Raw genomic sequence first — 20,102 nt, 5'->3', positions numbered from 1 at the left:
AAGAAACACAGAACTAAATAATACCTAAACAAACTAATACCTAAATTCTAATGAAGGAGTAAAGTACATATGGTAAACATGCAGAATATAAAGAGAATAAATACAAATAGATACAAAATAATTAAAGATGGTTTGGGAATGAGGGCACTGTCAGCTGGTGGCATTAGGAAGGGCTTCATGTAGAAGGTGGTGCTTCAACAGTGTCCTGAAGGAAGAAAGGGATTTTGTGAAGCAGAGCTGAGGACAGAGTAGATTACAGCTATGGTGGGTGGTCAGTGCAAAGGGATGGAGATTGGAGATGGAGTGTGATGTGACTGGAAAAGGCAGTCAGCTTGGCTAGACAGATTTCTGGGTATGGAGAGGGAGTAATGGACAATGAGACTGAAATGACAGGTTAGGGCCAGGTTATATAGTGCTTTGAAATCTAAATAGGGAGTTTATATTTTATTCTAGATGCAAAAGGGAACCACAGAGCTGAGTAGGGGTGTAACATTATCAGATCTATGCTTAAGAAAAATCATTTTGGCAGTTGTGGAAAGGATGGTCTGGAGTAAGGAACATATTTAAAGTAGAGAGGTCAATTAGGAGGCCTTATAAACAAGAAGTAGTGAGGTCTGAACCAAAGTGGGGGCTTTGTAAACAGATATGGGGCTTGATTTGAGAGATGCCTTGGAGGTAGAAAAAGGAAAATCTGATAACTGACTGGATTATGTGGAATGTTAAGGAGTCCAGGATATGATATGTGATCAGGGCCAAAGGGAGAACTATTTTGATGAGCAAGTGGCTAGATTCAAGAGTCAAATTCCTATTAATTCCCAAAGTCAATGACAAGAGAGAAGCTGGACACAACTGAAACTGTCTATGAAAAACTCAGCCTACAATAATGCAATGCTAATATAAAATACACTTCATCTTGCAAAAGTAACTACATGCAGAATGCACACTTTATGTCTGAGACTCCCTGAGTTTAAATCTGGCCTCAGATATTTACTGGCTATGTGACCCTGGGCAAGTCATTTAACCCTATCTACCTCAGTTCCTCATCTATTAAAATAAACTGGAGAAGGAAATGGCAAACCACTCCAGCATCTTTGCCAAGGAAATGTGAAATGAGGCCACGAAGAATTGGACATGACTGAACAACAATTTTTGTAATTATAAAAATAGCATGCTAATGTTTGTGCCAAAAAAATAAGATTTACCATTTGCTATTTCTAATTATTACAGTTTTGGGGGGGAGGACTATTGGGCAAGTAAATAACTGATGAGAAGCCATTAGTGTCTGGAGAGGAAAAATACTGGGCAGAATTCCTTACAGGATAGGAAAAAAAAGAACCCAACCCACAAAAAACTTCATTCAAATTGTATAGCACACCATTTTAGAACATTTTTCTAGCCAAGATGTACATATTTCTTCAACAGAAAAGGTTTAAAAATAAATAGGGGTGGGTGGCTTTAGAGGCAGTGAAATAAGATCATCAGAGTATCTGTGGGGGGAACCAATCTTAGTGATGGCCCGGTAAAAGGTGTTGGGCATCCAGTTATTCTTTTACAGAGAAGCACCACCGCTTCCCCATCTTGGGATACATTGTAACTGAACGAAACTTTTTTTGGTGGAGTTGAAGTAACATGTTGCCCCCCTCCTGGAGTGGGAGAGCTCTAACCGGTACCGGACCTAAGGGACTTGACACAAGTGAACTTTAGAGAGACTCATCTGAGTTGGCTGGAGATCCGTGAGAAACTTAAAACTACCCTCCTTTAGGAAATCTTCCTAAATTCAGCTCGTCTGGTTATAACCGCTCTTGTCCCGCGTGTCCTCTCCAGCCCTTGAGTACCTACTTACACTACCTATTTTCCTTGTTCTACTTTTTACACCATTTCCCCGTTCTCTTGAATGACATTCTAGAGTCCTGGAGAACGACCTATTTATGAGTCCAGGACTGCTCGGAGGGTGGGGAAGAGGTGGGGGGAGGAGACCCGTGAAACCCACTAACTGGTAGCAGCGTCCTGCGCCCCCGAGAACGGGGATCTGTATTGATTTGTCCTGCGGGGCTTCTTGGCCACCTCCTCAGTCTTTCGATTCCCTTCCTCCAGAAGGCCCTCCAGGACTGGCCGAAGTTGTGGCCACCACCTCAAGAACGAGAGGCGTACCCTGCCCCCCCCCCCAAAAAGAAAAGTCGGAGGCTGTAGAACCTGCTGCTCTGAACCCCTCCCCACCAACGCTTCCATCTTCTTCACCCAACGGATCTCCTGACTGAGCGGGAGCCCCACAGCCCAAGGCAGCCCCCTCTGTCTTCCCCGACTACAACAGTGACACATTGGAGCGGCGGTGACGACATACAGTGACGTAAGGTGACGTAGGCGGCAGGACGCCCTATCAGCCACGCCCCCCGGGGGGGGCGGTGGTTCTCGCCTCATCCCGGGTCCTTAAGGGCACAAAGCGCCAGGAGGCGGGGAACAGTCCCTCGGACACCTCTGGGGACGCTCCAGAACCGAGGAGGACGCTGGGCCGCGCTGGACCTCTAGCGGTTGCTAAGTGACGCCAGCGCGCAGCGGGCGCGGGCACGAGCGCGGCCACGGAGCTGTGCGTGGGAACGAGCGCGCGCCGCGGCGGCGGCGACGACGACGAGGACGACGACGACGAACGCAGCGGCGGCGGCTGTGGCGGCGGCGGCGGCGGCGGCGGCGGCGACCGGGGAGTCCAGTGGTCGGACGAGACGGCGGCCGTGGTGGTTGCGTCTCTGCGAAACGTTGTCGGGGTGAGAGTCCTGGGGGGAGGGGCCCCCTCCAGGGGAAGGAAGGGACCCGGCCGCACCTGCTGCGCGGGCCCGGGGTCTCGTGGACGCGCGCCCCAGCCGGCTCCGCCTCACGCCCCCTCAGCCGGCTCCCTCCGGGGGCGGAGGGGGGTGGGAAGAAGAGGGGCGGAAGTTCCGAACGGGGGCCCGCGAGGGTCAGTTTCCTCTCGTGGCGCCGGTGGCTTCTCGAGGCTGAGAAAGCTCCTTTATTTGGGGGGACGAGCGCAGGGGAAGTGTGCGTGGGGGGAAAAGAGGGCGGGCTCGAGAGAGACCCTCGAGCGGAAAAGTTAGAGCCGAAAGAGCCCCGGAGGCTGCTGGGAGCCCTCCTGACCGCGGCTTCCCAGGCCGGAGAGGAGGTGACCCCCGCGGCCGGGCCGGGCGGGGGCGGGGGTGGACGCCGGCGTGAGCGCCCGGCCCTGGCCGGAGCCTTCCTTCCCGTAGCTCTCACGAAATCACAGCCTGGCGTGTCCTGTCCTCGGGCACACCCACGTCCTGCGGGAGGAGATAGTGGCGCGGGTGGGGGCCGCCAACCTGTGGACTTGGGCGGGATTCCCACAAAACGCCCGCGCTTTATTGGAGTTTTGTCCGTGGTCGGCCTTTTTATTTGCAAGCGTGCTGACCTCCTGGAGCGTGGGTTTCCTTGGGACACTCGCTTTTCCTGTGGAATTCTGCCACCGTCCTGTCCTGCTGCTGACTGCAGGTCGGGAGAAGTAGTAGAGGGTTCTTGTCCCCGGCCTTCTGGCACGGAAAGGAAAGAAGCAGGTTTCCTTCTTCTTGGGAGATGGGGTAGACTCGTTTTTTGGACAGATTTGCATCTAAAGGTGCTGCTAACGTATCGTAAGACCAGTGTTTTTATTTCTGGCATTCTCGTAAATTGTTTTTGATATGATAGAGTGAGGAGACTGACTGACATCTGTTATATCTAGCTGTTTTATATACCCACATATATACGCACACATACATGTATATATACATGCGTGTATATACATATGTATGTGTGCATACATACATATGCAAACCGTGTGTATATACATATATACACGTGTATATATGTACACATGTTATATATGTATATATACATAAATAATATTTATATAGGACTTACTATGTACCAGGCACTATGTTAAATGCTTTACAATTATCTCTAAATTATCTCTAAACAAGGGAGTGCCAAAATAATAATATCTAACATATAGCCAACTTTTATATAGCTACTGAAACTTATGTACTAAGACTTGGGGCACCCTCTTTAAGTGAGTTTAGGTTTATGAAGCACTTTACCTGTATTACCTCACTTGATTTTAATAGCAATCTTGTGAAGTGTTAATCTATTATCTCCATTTTACAGATGAGAAAACTGAGACTGGGAGATAGTTTAAATGATGCCTTCTAAGAGTCAGAGGCAGGATGCAGATTTAGGTCTTTGAGAGTTGAAAGCCAGTACTCTCTGTCAAGGCTACTTAATAATTTAGTAATTAGAGCTAGGGGAAAAGGTAGGCATTTGTCGTCTCCTGTAGATCAATAAAAGATCAGATAAAAAGAGAGATAACTAAACTTTTAAAAGTCCTCTGTTAGAGTCTGAAATGTATTGTGTTCTGTGTACTGTGGTTCTCTATAGAGCAAAAATGAAAGTGTCATATCTACAAATCCTGAAAGTCTCAAGACTTTGCCAAGTTTTCCACTATCTTAAAAGTCATCACCAGACCCTTAATATCAATCTGTGTCCATTTCCATCCAATATTCTCTCTCTCTCTCTATCAAAGTTCTTGAAAAAAAAAACTGTCTGTCTTTTTGCCTCCACTTCTTTTCCTGCCTTGTCCTTCTCAAGTCTCTTTTACTGAATTATCCACCATATCATATGCTCTTATCTGTGAGTGCTGTGCAAAGCTCTGTTGTAGATTTTTCTCTTTATATTTCTTTGGTGACTCCATTAAACTTCCTTGGGTTTAACCACTATATGGGTGCAAATGACTATCAAATCTCTGTGTCTTCCCACAATTTCAGTCCTGGATGACCAGTTTTCTATTGGATGTTTCAAACTGAATATCCTGGAGATACTGCAGACTCAACAACTTTCCATCCAAACCCACCCCTCCTCCATACTTAACTACTTCTGGTAAACCACCATTCTTCTTGTCTCCCAGAAAGTAAGGAATGAAAAATCCTATCAAGGCTACAAACCTGGGTTTCATATCATTTTTAATTCCTTAGTTTCCCTAACTTCTGTATCATTTCAGTTAGATTTACTTTTTCTATCTCTAGATCATCCCTTACATCTCTCTCCACCTCTATTCGTATACTCTATTGACAACCTGTGTTCAGGCCCTCATTCCCTCTTACCTAGACTATTGCAACAGCTTCTTAGTCTCCCTTCATTAAGTCTTTCACCCCTCCATCTCATCTTCCCTACATCTGTTAAAGATATTTTCCTTAGATGCAAATCTAATTATTTCATAGTCCTCTACTCAGTCAACTCTCAAAGGCTCCCAAAGAAAGCTTGGTTTAGGCCTTACTCTGCTCAGTAAGGCAAACTGAGGAAAAGAAGTGTAAAAGTAATTTATTAACACATCAAGGCAGCAAAGAGTTGGCTGTGGCTGGTGTGGATTTCAGATTTTTTGGAGCTTTTATAGACAGGGGTAAACAGCTCGCATATAAGGGCAAAAGTAAGTTGATTGATACACATATTGTGAGGATATATGTTATGTGCTTCCTCAACTCCTCCCTAATATCTAAGTGTACTTAGGCAAGGGTTGTTTCTGGGCCACCATGTGGCTGTGCACGTACCCAGAGTCTAAGCAAGGTTTAAGCACAGTAGTCACTCAGACTGATTCTGCACAAGTGGCTGTCTTGGCACAATTCTGTCTTTGGTGCTAACTGTACTCATGGTGCAGCACCACAATCAGACCTCCATCACTTTTTCTATCCTCAGCCACATCATCTTAATCTCTGCTGCTTGTAATTTGGCAGTTAGTTTGGGAATCAGTTCTTTGCACCAAGGGAGGCACTGTACAAGCAACACCTAATCCCTATGAGGAAATAGAAGAGAAACTACATAGATAGATACTTCAGCCATAAGAAGTTAGCCATTTCCATGGGGACTAAGGTTCCTTCCCATCCTCCTGGAACTTGTTTCAGGCTTTCCAGACTGAATCCATATGGATATGAAGGTCTTTGAAGCTGTCTGGAACCTAGGTGTTTCACTTCTGACCCACGAGAGTGCATACCCAGTGGATACCGCTCCCCTCTTTGCTAGGAGAAAATCTAGAACTCTCCTGTTTTGTAAGACCACAGGTTAAGCTCCTCCACAGTGCCTATGGATTCATTAACAAATACTTGGAAAAGTTTGTTCGTTTTATTCAGTAGTGCTATACTGTATCCAGACCACTACATAGTGACTATAACAGGAAAAAATGCTCTCCTACTAAAGGTGGAAGTGTTAACAGAAACTTGGATGGCAGCACATCTGCTTCACAAGGGTGTGCTAGGAGGCAGGGTAGGTGTGGGCTGGATGCCAAACAGCACCCTCCACAACTTGCTTCTTCTTGACAGTTTGAAGGAAGTCAGTACCACACTTTTTTGTTACATAGGAAATAAAATTCCTGTTGTGGGGCTATCCTAAAAAATCTGCTGATGTGTACCTGGCCTCTGGCTTAAGAAAAATTCTCAAAAGACTCTTTCCCTCCTGAATAGTCACATTTCATTTCAGGAAAGTGTAATTATATTCCATTTACCATCCATTTCCTAACCTTGTGTCCTGTTTTGTTCATAACACAAAACCAGTGGCCTGACAATATGTTGCAAATCCTAGGGGGGAAAAATTGCAAAAGAGTGGTGATCTTTTCTCAGTTAAAAATGAATGAGTGGGAGGACTCATTTTCCAGCCCGTGGCTGTAGAATTTGGTGTTGTATTTAAGTTTGCCTTATTGTGTGCGAAAGAATAATCTACACAAGCCTTGGATGTTTGACATCATGCCTACCAGGAGTATACTTTCCCCCAAGGATGAAGGGGCATGTGTTCATATCTAGCAATTGATTCCGTTAAAGGTATGGCTGCCATGGTGGATCAGATGCACATAAGTGTTAGGCTCTTCTGTTTCTCCTCCCAAGGGCTCAAAGCAGGGCATAAAGTGCTAAAAATAAATTTGTGATAGATTAGTAGGCAAGGGATTAGGTCATAATTAGCAGGGTCAAACAAACAAGTGGCCAAAGACAACTGATTGGTGTTGGGGTCCTTTCTCAACTGGGTCCAGAGGCTGATCAGGGCTTACTTCTTCAGCTGGACTGAGGTCAGTCACAGCAGGCTTCACGTGGAAGTGATGTTTCCAGGTCATTTGCTTGGCAACCTTGATGGATATATGACTGGTCAGCAGGACCTGGAAAGGTCCATTCTAGGAGGGATGGAGATTGGATGTCTTCTTAAAGTTGTGGATCCACCCATAGTTTTCTGACTCAAATGAATGTACTGTATCTTCCAAAGGCAGAGTTTGAATCAGTGCTGCCTCCTTCTAGTACTGTGAAAGAGAACTGGACATGGAGATTACATATCTTATCAGACTTTCATCCCCTATGACTAGGCTCAGGCTCTGAGGGTCCAGTCCCAGTGGCCTACTGAACAGAATTTCAAAACATAATAATCCATAATTCAGTCTACTAAGATTTCTAAGTAGGAACAACACATTTAACTGTTTCCTGGCATAGTTTTCCCAAAAGGGTCTTAATTTTGAAGAGTTTAGTTAATTCTGCAGTAAAGTGTAAAGGTCACGGTCAGTAAGTAGTACATGGCAGGTCAAATCTTGGTATTATATCCTCAATCAGACACCTTGTTACTATGTTTGTTGTGGTTTGTGCCTCTGGAAAGGCCTCTATCCAGTGGCTCTCTTGGTCTCTCCACACCAAAACCTGTCTATAACCCATAGACTTTGACAGTTCAATAAAGTTAATCTGCAGGTGTTCAAATGGTAAAGTCACTTACTTCCTCCCCAAATTTTGTCATAGTTTTTTTCTTTGAGGAGTTGAATTGTTAAAAAAGGCAGCCAGAGACCATATGATGGGACTCTTCATAAACACTGGGGGCAAACGATGATCAGTAAACTTGCAGTAGGAAGACCTCATTTTCCATGTGCCCCTGGGCATGCAGTTGTTGGCAGAGGAGGCGGGGGCAGTAATCTTAGGGGCAACAGGACACCTCTCTGGCATGACCTACAGGCCATCTCAGAGAATGGCTTTGTGTCTGGTCACCCAGATGTCAATTTCAGCTTCTCCAAGGAAGAATAATAGTTAGTGGATGGTCTATCAAAAGAGTATAAGCAGTGCTTTGAGGGCTCTTAAGGACCCAGCAATACACCATGGAAATGACCTTGAAAAGCAATATAGCTTGAAAAAGTTAGTCAATATTGGCTTACCATTTGTGGTGATGAAGCCACATTGCTTCCACAAGGTGCCAGTGGTGTGCCAGACCCCAAAGGCGTATTTGGAATCAGTGTGAATGTTCACTTGGAGTCTTTTGGCCAGCTGGCATGCTCTGGTCAGCACCACCAAATTGACTTTCTATGCCTGGGGCTTCCTACTCCACAGCTTCAGAAGGCACAACTACTCTCCAAGGCACCTGTACTTCATTTTCATGAAAGGAGGAGCCATCTGTGAACCATGTGAGGTTGGGCTCCTCCAAGTGAATGTCTTTGAGGTCAGGCTATGGGCAATCTGTGGTCTTGTTTACCTCTAGGTAACTGCAGCACCTCATCATCTTTCAGGGGATCTGAGAGGAGAGTAAATGCATTTAAGATATTATAGTGCTGAATGGAGAGATTAGAGTCAGACAGAAGGCTTATCTCATAAACAGCCACCTACTGATGGGAAAAGGCTTGAGTCTTAGGGTCAAATGGCAGCAACACTGTGAGGTGCATAGACTGTCAATGAATAGCCAAGGATAAGGAGTTAGGTCCTCTTTACAAACTCAGTGCTGGCCACCAGGGCCCAAAGGCACCCCATAGATCCTTGTGCCACTGGATCAAGTTGGCATTAATAACCAGTAGGCCTATGATGGGACCCCAGTCTCTGGATGTGAACTCCTAATGCAGCGCCCTCTCCATTTGTGTACAAAAAGGAAATAAAGACTTGTCATAAGCAGGCAGTACTAGAGTTGGTGGGGAGGCCATCACCCATTTCATTCACCTGTTTTCTTCAAGACCTCTGAGGACTTGGGACCTTTTTAATTGTATAAACAATTAATTCCTTGTTTAGTTCCCCCTGGCTGGAATCTCAGGATGGCAGTATCCCACAATCCTTAGCAGGGCATGTGCCTTGGTGTTTTGATTTTAATATTGGCATTTGAAGGATGCCCCTAGATGCTGTCATTTGTTAAGGCCCTGGTGTTGAGGCCTAGCTCATATGGGAAGGTCAGACTCTTTAACTTTAAAGAGAGACTCGTAGCCCTTTTCATAGACTGTGTAGAGTATTTTCCTCATAGGCTTCCCTGGAAAGGGGTGGCAAGCAGTAATTCATCAACATATGGAGATCATCAAGATCCCCCAGGACAGGTATACATCTTGTAGGTCTTTGGCAAGTGCTTGTGTGAATAGAGCCCTGGCAGACCCTGGTCCAAGTGTATTGCTGGCCCTTCCAAATACAGACAAAGAGGTTCTATGAGAACACTAAAAAATGTAGCACACAAGTCAGTAACAGGACATGCTTTATATTGTGAGAAATGTTGGTGATAATAGAAAGAGGATTTGGTCCCATTTGGGTCCTCAGGTTAACAAAATTGTTGATAGCCCTCAGATCCTGGACAAATCAGCATACAGGTAGGCCTTCATCATTCACCTTGTGTTTCCTCGCTGGCGCTACAGGAGTATTGAAAAGTGACTGACATGGCACTATTACCCTCCAGTTGAACGTGAGCATTGACGAGTTTTGGAAGAGATTTAACAATCTCTACATTGATATTATATTGTTTCTACAGAAGGGGACAATTTGTCCTTAGTTTGGATCCTCATGGGTTTGGTTGGCTTAATGAACCCCACAAAGTGGCAGGTAAATTTCATAAGGTGAAAGGCAAAACAGACACTGGGAGTTCCAACCCAACAAGTCAAATCAATTCCTTTGTATTCTGAGCCCTCTCAGATCACAGTAAACAATGGCCTGAAGTTTACATAACAGGTCCCTTCCTCACAATGAGACAGGGCAGTTAGGCATTAATAAAAAGGAGCAGAAGTGTTTAAGTTAAAGGTCCAATATCTACTTTAAGTAAGGTGGTTAAGGTGAACATCTTACTTTCTCCTGAGATAGCTATTACCCTTTCAGTTTTTAACACTGAGAAACCTGGGGGCATGGGATAGGGGGTGGAATACTTAAGAACCAAGAGAGTCACCTCTGTGTCCCCCAAACGGTTTGCCTTTAGCAGTAATGTCAAGTAAGGGCTCTTTAACCGTACCCACTTCCCCTTCAACATTCTCAAGAAACATCTCTAGTTTGCAGCCACCTTCCTCCTCCCATCATTGTGAATATTCATCCCTGTTATCCAAAACCAGGTATAAGCTGTTGGATTGGGGGCAGGGAGGGCTATGGTGAGGAGTGGTAGTTAGTGGCAGCTGGTTCCTCATGGGGGTCCTCTTGGAGAACATGAAGCATGTTGCCCTCTGCTGGAGGCCTCTTCCCATTCATATTTTCTGCAGTCCCACTTAAAGTGCCCCTGGTTTTTACAGTAAAAGCACACTGCCCTTCTCCCTTGTTTGGTAAATCTCCTTTTCCAGTACTTGATCCCTTCTCTTCTGCCCTCCTATATTGCCCCCTTCATGATGGCAGGCAAAATCCTCACTTCCTTAACATTTCCTTCTCTTGCCTAAGTTCCTTTTCCATCTGCCAATCATGTACGATCCATGAGTTTGCTAATAGTTTTCCCACTCCAGCTAGGACAGAATTTGTGAAATTAGTTGTAAATATATGCTGCCAGTTGATTAACATAGGCTGAAGCAAATGCTTTTAGATCATTCTCATTTTCTGGATCTAATTTCTGGGTGACAGCACACAAAGTACTGGGATGTTCATCTGAATTTTAAGTAGTGTCATGAAGCATCTCCCAATCTATTGATTCTTGTGCCGTCTGTTCTAAAGCATCATAGAGAATGGTTTTTGCATCATTGAATGTTCCCCAGTTATATTCTAATTCCTCATTATAATTACAATCAAAAGTTGTTATGTTCATCCTCTAACTTTATAGCACAGTACAGGATTTTTGCGTCCTTTGTGAGAAGGACATCTAACAACTTACCAGTATCCTCCCAAGTGGAATTATGGCTTCTTATAATTTTCTTAATTAATTTTCTTAATCATGGTAACTGAGTTCATCCAAAAGGGTAGACTGGATTGCTGCCATAATACAGTGTCTTCTGGAGAAAAATGGGCATGTTCTTTCCTCTGATCATTCCCTACAAAAGTAGTTCTTAAAGGTGCTTTGTGTTTTTGGGGAATCTGAATTATACGATGGAAGTCTGTTGAAGCAGACCGACAGACACCTTGAATGGATATGGTCATGAGGGGCAGTCCTGGTATAGAAGTTCTGTCCAACAGTACCAAATAATTCATTTGCTTAGTCTCTAGATCTTCAAGTCTGATTTTTAGTAAGTACAGCTCTCCTGATCCCATAATATTACAGGTATCCCTTGACCAGTCTGTCCCTTGGCAACCTAATATAAGGTCAAGACCAGTTACACACCACTGCCCTTTCCTTTGCCATGGCTCCTGTATCTTTGTTCAGAAATGAGAGAGATTCAGTTTTGGACTCAGGACCTATTTATCCTTATCCTTCCTGAGACTGGAGATTTTAATTCTCTGACCACTTCAAGGCTAACTGACCATTGAGAGACCACTTTGACTTACAGTTGGATGAAAGTCCCAATGCCGGATGTGGAACTGGATGGGTGCTCAACCAGTGATGATCATGTGAGTATCTCTATGGTTGTCAGAATTGTTAAGAGACATCTTGGTTCCAGCATTGGCCTGGTTAATAAGGCAAATTTAGGAAAGGAAAGATAAAAGTAATTTATTAGCACACCAAGGCAGCAAGCAGTTGGGTGTGGCTGGTGAGGATTTCAAACTGTGCTTGATTTTTATAGGCAAGAATAAATAACTTACATCTAAGGGCAAAAATATGTTGATTGATACACACATCATGAGGAGATGGTTTGTGTGCTGCCTCAGTTCCTCCCCTGTGTCTGAGTATTTCTGGGTTACCATTTCCTGCAGGCGTGTCTGCTCATGTACCCAAAATCTAATCAAGGTTTAAACGTGCGGTCACTCAGACTGACTGCACAAGTGGTTGACTTTGCATAGCTGCCTGTTGCCTCCTGGATAAAATAAAAATTCTTTAGCTTTTAAAAGCCGTCACAACTTGTCCTTAGCTTAATTTTCCAGCCTCATTGGGCATTTGACTCTGAGAGGGATACTCTTGTACCCCTTCTTGTACTTCTCGTACAACCTAGTCTTCTCTTTGTTCCTCACACATGAATATTTTATTTTCCATCTTATGCTCTCTCTGCTTTTGCACTTGTCATTCCCCAGACCTGGGATTTACTTTTTCCTTATTTCTGGGCTATAGAATGCCTCTTCTTTCAACTCAAACACCATCTTCTGTGTGAGGCCTTTCCTGATTCCCCTCACAACTGTAATTCTCCTTCTTCTTAACTAGCTTATATGTGTTTATATTCTGTTAATAATTATATGAATAAATTTTTATACATATTTATTTTCCCCATTAGAAGGTAGACTCATTGCAAATAAAGATTATTTTATTCTTTTTACTTGTATCTTCCTTGCTTAGGTCAACATCTGATACATTGAAGGCATTTAATAAATACTTGTCAACTGATAGAGACTGTTAACTATTAGACTTTCTTACTTGTGATCACTTTTTTTTTGCTGATTGCTTGCGTTAATCTTCTTGTTAATATAATGAATCAAGGCAACAATTTAGTCAAGTTGTCTCTTAGGACTGAGGGTCACCATGGCTTATTGTTACATTATTGCTACAAACCTCTGTATCAAGTAATGTTATAAGAAAGGAACCTTTTCAGGAAGCATTTATCTATGCTATTTGCTATGTATCAGTCATTGGCAGTGCAAAGATGAAAATAAAAGTAGTTGCTATCCTCAAGAAACTTATATTCTACTGAGTCATATTTTCTTTGATGTTAGTATTTAGAAAATATTTGGGAGAAGGAAGTGATGATAGATATTGGGGCATGGGGGTTGATATTTGTAATATTTTATTTTATTGTGCGTGATGTCCTTTGGAGTAGCATATAAATTTAAAAGTGGTATCTGCAAACACCAACGTATAATACAAAATAACTGTGGTCATGTGACATCAAATGTCTGTCAGTTATTGGGTTGAATTCATAGTAACCAGTATCTCTAAATACTCAATTCTTGGTAATTTCTCTATAATTCTTTATTAGCTACTTTATATACTCCCCGATCTGAAGAATACAAAGCATTTCATACTGCTAGTAGTAAAGTCTTTTTTGTTGTTGTTGTTTTTTCGGTAGTTGTCTCCCCATCTCTTCAGGTTTGGGTGTTGTGTAAAATTACAGATCTTTTTTTCATATTTTGTATTAAATGACTCCTGGTTTTATTTCTTTCTTTTCATATTTCAAGATATTATAGTTGTCCTCACCCATTAGGTGTTTGTTATTGGATGCAAGCATAGGTCCATTGGAAACTGAACAGTGTATGTCTTGCCACTGAGAAGTAGAATATTTATAACATTTGTTTTATGGTGCTTCAGATAAAGGAACAACAGAAAAAAGGAAAGAGGCAAATTTATTACTATTTCTACACTCTCTAGTCCAGGCTTTATCATTTAAATATTTCATTATCACTTCAAACTGCTCCCTTAACATGAATAATTGTCTATAAGTTGATATATTACACCTTATTACTATTTGTCTCATGTAACTATATTTTGTATAATATCATCCTGACCATCATTCTTATACAGAAGACATTTTTGCCACCTCTAAGTAGTCCATGAGCACTTAATACATGCTTATTTACATATCTACCCCTTCCGTTTCCATGTCCCATCAGTCACCAGGTGTTTTTGAGTCTGTTTCCACATCATCTTTCAGATCTGACCTAATTCAAGTCCTCATTAACTCTCACCTGGGCTATTGTAGTAGTGGTCTCCCTGCTTCTGATCTAACCCCTCTCCAGTTCAGCTTCCATACAGCTGTGGAATGCTTTTCAATGATTGTTTCTAGTAAAGAATATAGACTCCACTGCCTGGTAATTAAAGCCCTTCAAAATTTGGCTTCAGCCCGCTTTTCTGGATTTATTTCACGTTGTTCCCCTTTGTGCATACACTCAGTGTTTCAGCCACACAGGCTTATTTTCTGTCTCTAAATTCAACATTCCATGTCCGGCTTCTGTGTGTTTCTTAAACCTTGAATAAATGGCCTAGCCATTTTTACTTCATAGAATTAGTAGCTTAGTCAAAGGTAGGGGATTGAGTGCAGAATTTGGAGGCAAGAAGAACTGCATTCCAATCCTGCCTCTAACATGGTGTGAGTATGAGCAAGCCACTTTCTGAGCCTGAATTTCCTTACTTGCAAAGTAGATAATAATACCTGTTAGTTACCTGCCTCATAGGTTTGTTGTGAGGCTCAAATGAGGTAATGTTTGTAAAGTCCTTTGTAAATTTTAGGCCACTTTATAAATGTCAGTTACTATTCTTCTTTCAAGTCTCAGATTATCTCTAAAGCCTGTTCTTGTCATTTCCCTAGTTGTGCTCAGTCCTTTGGTTTTGTATCTTCCCAGTAGCATATCAGCTTCTTGAAGCAGGGGCCTGTTTTTCAAGTGCATTGCTTGGTGCTTTTTATTTTTAATTGGGATCTATGATTTCATTAGTTTGAGAAATTCCAATCCAGATCTATAATGTATCCATAACCTGTAGTTTTATAGTTGCTTGGGACCACTAAGCAGTTAAGTGACCAGCTTATGCTGATGCAACAAGCATATGTCAGAGGCAAGAGGTCTTCCAGGCTCCAAGGCTAAGCCTCTGTCTACTATGCTGAGTTACATGTAGTAGGCACTTAATAAATGTTTATGAAACTGAGTTGTGATCATAACATCAGTACAAAATAAGTATACCTCGTCCTAATAACATTGTAAAATCCCAGTGCAATGTTATCAAATGATCACCAAAGCTAAGATGCAGGCTAGTTAGCCAGGTGGCACAGGTGAATAGAGCACCAGACCTGGACCCAAGATCACCTGAGTTCAAATTTGGCCTCAGACACTAGCTGTGTGACCATGGGCATTTAACTTCTATTTGCCTCAGTTTCCTCATCTATAGGATGGGGATCATAATAGCATCTATTTCCCTGGGTTGTTGTAAGGATCAAATGAGATATTTGTAAAGTGTTTAACATGGTGCCTGTCACACAGTAAGCACTATATAAATATTTTTATTATTATTATTATCTCAAGTGCCAATAGTGTTAACTCTCCTAAGGGTCAGTTTCCTTATTGTTGCCATGTTGCATATTGAGTATGATAAACATTGTTTCTGTGCAACTAACTGCCCTGTTTATTTTACTCAAAGGTATATTTTTGCTGAACCAATTAATGAGATTGGGAGGTTGGTGGAGAAATAATCTTTCTCCATGATACAAAATTAAAATTTTATCTCTTGATAAGTTCAGTGATTCTATTTTTAGTATATAAAGTTTCTATAACATTAAAAGATACACGCACACACAAGTGTGTCAAGGAGTAACATTATCAAAGATGAGCCTTTTGACTAATGGATTAGAATTCCTATAGATTCTAACTTTTGCCATCACAAAAAGAGCTGTTATAAATCTTTTTGCACATATAGAACCTTTCCCACTTGATGTTTTTGGGTATAGACTTAACAGTTGTATAACTGGGACAGAGGGCACATAATCTTTAGTGACTTTTTGTGTAAAATTTCAAATTGCTTTCAAGAATGGTTGCACTTATTTCAGATTCTCCAGCAGCACCTCATTGTGCCAGTTTTCCCACAACCTCTCCAACATTTGTCATTTTCCTTTTTTTCTTATGAATCACTTATGTATAAGGTAGAACCTGAGAATGGCTTTGATTTGCGTGGTGCTTATTATTAGTGATTTGGAGAATTTGTATTCAAATTGCTATACATAGACTAGGTCTTTTTTCTTTAGAATGGTTTATTTTTTGTTTTCAGCATGCATGTTTATAAGATTTTGAGTTTCAGAATTTTTTCTCCCTTCCCTCCCTACTCCCTGAAATGGCAAGCAGTCTGATACATGTAAAATCATATTAAACATATTTCCATATTAGTCATGTTGTGAAAGAAGAATCAGAGCAAAAAGAGAAAGAAAACCAAACAAACAGAATAGACTGTTTCGATCTGCATTCCAGCTCCATAGTTCTTTCTCTGGATGTGAATAGCATTTTCCATCATAAGTCTTTTGAAATTGTCTTAGATCCTTGCATTGCTGAGAAGAGCTAAGTCAATTAAAACTGTTCATTGCACAGTGTTGCCATTACTGTGTATAATGCTCTATTGGTTCTGCTCACTTCATTCAGCATCAGTTCATGTAAGTCTTCCCAGGTTTTTCTGGAATCATCTTCCTCATCATTTCTTATTAGTATTCCATTCCATTCATATACCACAATTTGTTCAGCCATTCCCCAGTTGATGGTCATGTACTCAGTTTTCAATTTTTGGCCACCACAAAAAGCTGCTATAAATATTTTTGTCCCCTTTTTTATGATCTTTGGGATACAGACCTAGAATTGACATTGCTGGGTCAAAGGGTATCCACAGTTTTATAGCCCTTTAAGCATATTAGTACTGTCTATTCCTTTAAACAGTTTATCAGGTAGGGAGTGGCTCTTATTCCTGTAAATCTGAATTAGGATTTATTTTGTAAAACTTGGACTCAGTCAAAAGGCTGCACCCAAGCACCTCGAAGGCCATATTTGACTTCGAGGCTGTGGGTTCCCTTGTCTTGGTTAAGACATATGTGGAAGGAGTATGAGGGAAAGGTGACCCAGGATAAAGAGAAGCTTGTTTATTACAGAATAGGTATTCTAGAGGGCACAGTGGGATATGGGTAGGGTATGATTTGGGATATGAGTAGGAGGAGGATGGGGATGAGAGATTTAGAAATGGGATAATTTGCTCCTCCGTGGCTCATGATTGATTAATATAGGATAAGGAGAGAGCCAGGAGATAGGAACTTTTTATCCGTTGGTGTAATAGAAGTTCTAACTGTAGCTCCCTCTGCCTTTGAAATATCTATAGCTAGTTTAGGGGATACTTTGAACAAAGATAAAATGACTTTTATTTTTCCACTAAATACAAATTTGAATGAATTCTTCGTACTGCACTTTTTTCTAAATGTAAAATCTAATATACTTAACTTCAGTGTGAAATATCATGATGTCATGTCAGAAGAATTAGATTCTGGTCATTTAACTTTTGAGTGGCACATTTTAACATGTACATTGGCAAATTAGAATACTCACGAAAGAGGGTGACCAGGATGATTAAGCACTCAGACAGGAGATTAAGTTTCATTTCCAAGTTCTGACATTTATTGTTAACTGTGTGATCCTGGACAGGTCAGTTAAACATTCTGTTTCACAGATCCTCATTATTACCTGCCTCTTAGGGTTGTTGTGCAAAAGCATAACAACTTCGTAAAGCTTCAAGTTCTGTGTAAATGTGAACTGCTATTATTACTATTAATAATAATCTGTTATAGGAATGATTGAAGGACTCTCGCTAAAGAGCTTTACGTAAAAAAAGGATTGCACCTGAATTCTTAATGAAAGTCCTGTGTCACTGTATCAAAATCATAAAATTATACATGTTAATAATAGTTTAATAATAACTATTAAAACTTAAAGCTGCACTTAGAATTTTGGGACACCATTTTCATAGTACGACAAGAGGATTGCATATAAAATTAATGTGACATGTTAGATTAAATATAAATGTATTCTAAACGTCCTCTATACAAGCTTACTTTTATTTTTAAGTACAAATGTAAGTACAGTATATCACTTTAAGTATAATGAGACCAAATAGCTCTCAAAAGTGTCCTGCTTGTCTCTGATTCTTTCTGACCTTCCTTTTCCTGTGCATTTTTTTTAAAAAGTGCCAATGACACTCCTTTCTTTCCTTTTTCTTTTTTCTGGCTTTTATTCCAAATGTCATTTGCTCTCCCAACTCACTCTCAAAATTAGAGAAAAAGAAAAAATGAAAACAAAAAAACCCATTGCATTATCAAAACAAAATAAATTCCCACCAAAACAATTTGGAAAGATCGGTAGGGAGGGAGTGTTCTGGAATATTAAGGGGGTGTGGAAAACAGGTGCACTAATGTACTATTGGTGGAACTGTGAATTGTCATAGACATTCTTGAAAGCAGTTTGAAACTATATCCAAAAAAATCTATAAACTCTTAAAGCTATTCTTTGTTCCAGTGATATCACTACTAGACCTGTACCCAAAGAGATCAAAAAAAGGGGGAAGGACCTTTATGTATAAAAATATTTATAGCAACTCTTTGTATCCAAAGACTGGAAACTTAAGGGGATGCGCATCTACTTTGGAATACCTAAGCAAATTATGGCATAGGAATTAATGGAATATTATTATACTTTGAAAAAAATGAAATGGACATTTACAGAGAAAATTGGGGGAACCTCCATGAACTGATGAGAAGTGAAGTGAGCAGAAGTAGAAGTTTATAGAAATAGCAACATTATAAAGTAAAACAGCTTTGAAAGAGTTTAGAACTCTGATCGGTGCAATGCAATCTAAATCTAAAGATGAAGTACCCCACCCACCTCTGTCAGAGAGGTGTTGGACTCAAAATGTAAAAGGAGTCATACATTTTTGGACATGGCCAATGAGCCTTTGCTTGAACTATGCGTATTTGTTGTGAGGGATTTGTTTTTATTTTTTATTGTCCGTTTAGTGGAGAGGTAGAGGATAGGAAGAAAGCAATAAGCATTTATTAAGCACCTAGAGTATACCAGGTTCTTTGCCAAATGTTTTACAGTTATCTCCTTTGAGATAAGTATATGTAAATAAATTTAAAAAATAAAAATATTGTGGTATTAAAGAGGTTTTCATAGAAGAAATGTAAGAGAACTCAGAAACAGAATAGTAAAAAGGAAATGATTCTTAGCTGTCTTGGAGCTGGTCTTTAGAAAAAACAAATTTGCTGTTTCTTGGTTTTGCATTTGTCACTTTCAGATCTTATCTCATCCCACCTCTTTCTTTAACTATTCTACCTGCACTACATACAGGGAGCTTTCACTTGTGACAAAAACAGGCAGAAGCAAGTCCTTCTCTCTTCCTCAAGGCATGGAGGGTGATGCATTTCCTTATCTCTCCTTGGGTTACTAAATTTGGTTACTAAAGTTAATTTTAACATTCACCTTTATTTTAGTGAAGTTTGTTTTCATGGTCTTTCCATTTATATTATTACAGTAATTGTTTCCATGGTTTCACTGTATAAATGTGCATAGTTATTATTATTGCAGAAATGGGGTTATTTGGCATGGGCTGTGGAGGAGCTGGTTTTGGAATCATTGGACCTGAATTAAATTCTGGTTCTGCCACATACTGTTTCTGTGTCTTTGTAGGCCTGAGGTTCCTCATTTGTAAAATGAAGGGTTTTGAAGTGGGTCACGGACAACAGGGCTTCTTAAGCTTTTTCTGCTCATAACCCCTTCTTGCTTGAGTAGAAATCAAACATTTACTGATACTAAATCATAAATTTATTTTAAAACAATCCTTTGGTATACATATAACCTTACCATTTATTAAAAATGAAAGCAAATTTACATACTAATGAGATGGATGTGCTTATTTATTTTTACATAAAGAATTAATCCTTGGCAGAATTTTTAATAATGCAGGGTGCAGAACATCTTCAACGCTTTTCACTCGATCTATATTTTGATTTTATAATCATCAGTGCTGAAAAGGACACTTCATAGAAATACATAGTACAGAATGGCAAAAATATGTTGGACTGTTTCAAAAATTGTTGAAAATTCTGTCCTTATCCCAAGCCAAAATTGATTTAACCTTTTTTAGGAAATTCAAGTTTTAATTCTTTGTCGCTCAAAACTCAACAAATTCTTCTTGAACTTTTAATGACAGATGACTGACGTTTTTTATTGCAATTGGTATGGTGTATGATCCCAACTTAGTTTTTTAGGATCAGAATTTGAAGGGAAATATTTCTGAAACTGTCTCCAGACACTTCAGAGGATCAGTTA

General features: G+C 40.8%; 1 protein-coding gene across 5 annotated transcripts in view; it reads left to right on the top strand.

Moving 5' to 3' along the window:
- The first annotated feature begins 2,656 nt into the window (after window positions 1-2,656).
- BTBD9 (BTB domain containing 9) overlaps window positions 2,657-20,102 on the top strand; it is a 504,605-nt gene continuing 487,159 nt past the window's right edge. For 3 of the 5 annotated variants that reach the window (XM_072641986.1, XM_072641983.1, XM_072641982.1), the window contains exon 1: window positions 2,676-2,759. The gene's annotated coding sequence lies outside the window, so the exon portion shown is untranslated. Of the gene's footprint in view, window positions 2,760-20,102 lie in introns of all 5 variants that reach the window. The other 2 variants (XM_072641985.1, XM_072641984.1) reach the window with 1 other exon arrangement.

This window comes from Notamacropus eugenii, chromosome 2 (genome assembly GCF_028372415.1).
Source record: "Notamacropus eugenii isolate mMacEug1 chromosome 2, mMacEug1.pri_v2, whole genome shotgun sequence".
Taxonomy (NCBI): domain Eukaryota; kingdom Metazoa; phylum Chordata; class Mammalia; order Diprotodontia; family Macropodidae; genus Notamacropus; species Notamacropus eugenii.
This window is presented reverse-complemented; position numbering and strand designations above follow the sequence as displayed.